Below are 3325 nucleotides of genomic sequence, written 5' to 3'. Positions count from 1 at the left end.
GTAATGATACTGGACCAGGTCTTCTGCAACCCACCATTCCAGCAACATCAAACTTCGAGCTGAAGGGTCACATACTCGCCCAACTGAAGGCCATTTCGTTCCATGGGAAGGATCACGAAGATGCCTATAAACATATTGATGAGGTCAACAACAACATTCTAAATGTGCCTCGTGAGACTGTGCTACTAAGGATTCTACCGGTTACATTCAAGGGTGCAACAAAGGATTGGTTGAAATCACTCCCTACAGGATCAATAACCACATGGCCAAAGATGCGTGAAGAGTTCATTCAACAGTTCTCTTTCTCCCCCCCGTAGAAGGTGTCAAGATTAAAGAAAGTAATCGCTGATTTTGAACAACAAGGAGGTGGGTAACTTTATGAATCATGGGAGAGATACAAAGGTTTGCTTAGAAATTGTCCAAAAAATGACCTCAACATGCAACAGGAAGTCTCTATTTTCTATAATGGGGTAAATGTGACAACCAAGCAGCTCCTTGACTTCCAAGGACCACTCATGAAGAAAGCATCAGCTGTGATAAAGGAGTTGATTGCAGAATTCTATAAACACTCAAGAGAATATTATAATGCGCGTAATGACACAACTCTATGGATGGTGAATGTAGCTACGGATTATATGGCAGCGGTGATGGCTAAATTGGAAAGCATGGATCATAGTATGAAAAATATGGACCAATACATCCATGCCATTTGTGTGGGTAACTTTAGCGGTCCTCATTTAACTAAAGATTGTGTCCTTGACAAGAATGGAAACCGGAAGGCGCAAGTGTGTTATTCAAGCAGGGATAGATTGGATGAAGATTAGAGGAAATCTAAGAAGGAATGGCTACCCTATGATGAGTACAAGAAGGAAAAGGAAGAGAAACACAAAAAAAGGCAAGAGGATTTTATCAAAAGTAAGAGTCGGTACCTGAGAAGAAGACGGATCTGGAAGCAATGTTCATTTGTTTTGCATCTGCATCGGAAAAGAGGCATGACAAAATAGAAGCAGCAAAAAGAGATCAACAAGTTATGATGAGAGATCAGCAAGCCCTTATGAGGAATTAACAACCTTCAATCCTCAACATCGAGAAACAACTCTAGAAACTTGCCAAGCAATTCAATGAACGGTCACCGGGTGGACTTCCATGCAACACCGAACAAAACCCAAGAGTGGCAAATATTAATGTGGTAACAATAAGGAGTGGGAAAATTTTCACTCCCTTAACACTAATACCGAATAAAGATCTGAAGGTTGCGCGGGAAGTGGAAAAAGAACACCAAAAATCACACTTTGACAACCAAGCACGACGTGTTGCGAAGAAGAACATGACGTGTTTGTCGACTGAAGAGAATAAGAACCCTCCAATAAATCCATATCAGTCTCCATTACCATTCTCAGGCCAAGATATACAAGACAAACAAAACGAAGAATATAAGGAATTTATAGAGCATATAAAAGCCCTCCAAATCAACATCCTATTCATTGAAGCTATTGCACAAATGCCAAAATATGCTAAATTCTTGAAGAACCTTCTCACTAACAGAAAGAAGATGGAGGAGGTATCAAAGGTGGTTCTTAATCAGAATTGCTCAGCTGCAATGTTGAACAAATTACCAAAGAAGAGGGGGGACCCAGAAAGTTTAACTTTCCATGTCAATTTGGGGATTTGGCTACTAGGTATGCATTGGCCGATTCGGGAGCGAGTATAAACATTATGCCTTACTCATTCTTCACAAAGTTGAATCCTCCATAACAAAGGCCCATCCGAATGGCGATTCATCTAGCAAACAAGATGGTGACATTTTCAAGAGGGATATGTGAAGATCTATTGGTGAAAGTTGACAAATCCGGGTTTCCTGCTGTGACAACTGTCAAATTTCGGTCAAGTCAAAGTCAACTAAAGTCAACAAGTCAAACCGTTTGACTTAATTTGCCCTTGGGTACTAGAATTTACATTATGAAATTTCTACACAACTCTCTATTCTAATGAGAGATCATAAATCAAAAGTGTGAACATCTAGATCTCCTTAACCTAAAACTGTGGTACGTGGCTAGCCAAACCGATAAAACAATGTTGCATACTCATCGGGAGTGTGTAAGATCCTTAAACAAGGCTTAACAGTGTTTACGGACCTTGCATTGCGAAGTTGGACACTCACAAATGCCACACTCGAAACCTCTCTCAATCGTTTTCACTCTATCTCTCTCTATTTGAAATCTCTCTAAGTATGTGAAATCTCTCCCAAAACTCTCTTTGTATGAGAAATCTCTCTAAGTATGTGAAATCTCTCCCAAATCTCTCTAAGTATGTGAAACTTCTCCCAAAACTCTCTTTGTATGAGAAATCTCTCTAAGTATGTGAAATCTCTCCCAAATCTCTCTAAGTATGTGAAACTTCTCCCAAAACTCTCTTTGTATGAGAAATCTCTCTAAGTATGTGAAATCTCTCCCAAATCTCTCCAAGTATGTGAAATCTCTCTCAAATATCTCTCTGTATGAGAAATCTCTCCAAGAATGTCAAATCTCTCCCAAATCTCTCCAAGTATGTGAAACCTCTCTCAAATATCTCTTTGTATGAGAAATCTCTCCAAGAATGTCAAATCTCTCCCAAATCTCTCCAAGTATGTGAAATCTCTCCCAAATCTCTCTTAAAAGTTTCCCGTAACTTTTTAGAGTCATTCGGGTCATTCCAACCCTTAACCGGGTCAAAAACGGCTTAAAACGGGGTAAAAATGAGAAAAATGGACATTAGGAACCGAAACCTCTTGAGAGGAGAGAAGCCTCTTAGGACCCGAAGGTCCTCTTAGGGACCGAGAGTAAGGAGGAGCCGAACCCTCCTGAGCCGAAAGTCCTCTCAGGGCCGAACCTCGCCCAGGAGGAACCAAACCCGAACCTCGCTTAAATGGAACTGAACCCGAACCTCGCTTAAAAGGAACCGAACCCGAACCTCGCATAAAGGAACCAAACCTCGCTTAAAAGGAAGAACCGAACCCGAAGACACTGTTCACTACTGTTCATTCGGTTCATTTCGGGTCTGACATTCGCCTCTTATCTCCGGACCGAACCCTCGCCTTCACGTTCGCCCTCGCCTCTCGCTTCCTCGCCCCTTCGTTTCCCTCTGTTCGTTTCCGGCTACAATCCTCAGCATGGACCGAGTCTCGGCCTAGGGACCGAACCTCGGCCTAGGACCAAGAGGTCTTGCTGGGAACTCATTTTCTCCCGGTTTTCGCGTAGTTTTGCGTTTAAGGCCCGTTTTTAATTATTTTAACGAGGGATTTTCACCCAAAATCATATTTTAACATAATAAACCCTAAATATTCACA

The 3325-nt window shown here is 41.6% G+C and overlaps 1 non-coding gene across 1 annotated transcript; it reads right to left on the bottom strand.

Annotated features, from left to right (window-relative positions):
* Positions 1–326: 326 nt before the first annotated feature.
* On the bottom strand, positions 327–433 carry LOC145013608 (small nucleolar RNA R71). Its single transcript, XR_013665156.1, has one exon. It is a non-coding gene; the product is annotated as a small nucleolar RNA R71 (small nucleolar RNA).
* Between the last annotated feature and the right edge of the window lie 2892 nt (positions 434–3325).

This window comes from Lactuca saligna, chromosome 8 (assembly GCF_052625555.1).
Source record: "Lactuca saligna cultivar CGN05327 chromosome 8, ASM5262555v1, whole genome shotgun sequence".
NCBI classification, from domain to species: domain Eukaryota; kingdom Viridiplantae; phylum Streptophyta; class Magnoliopsida; order Asterales; family Asteraceae; genus Lactuca; species Lactuca saligna.
Note: the sequence above shows the minus strand (reverse complement) of the source record. Positions and strands in the feature narration are given on the sequence as shown.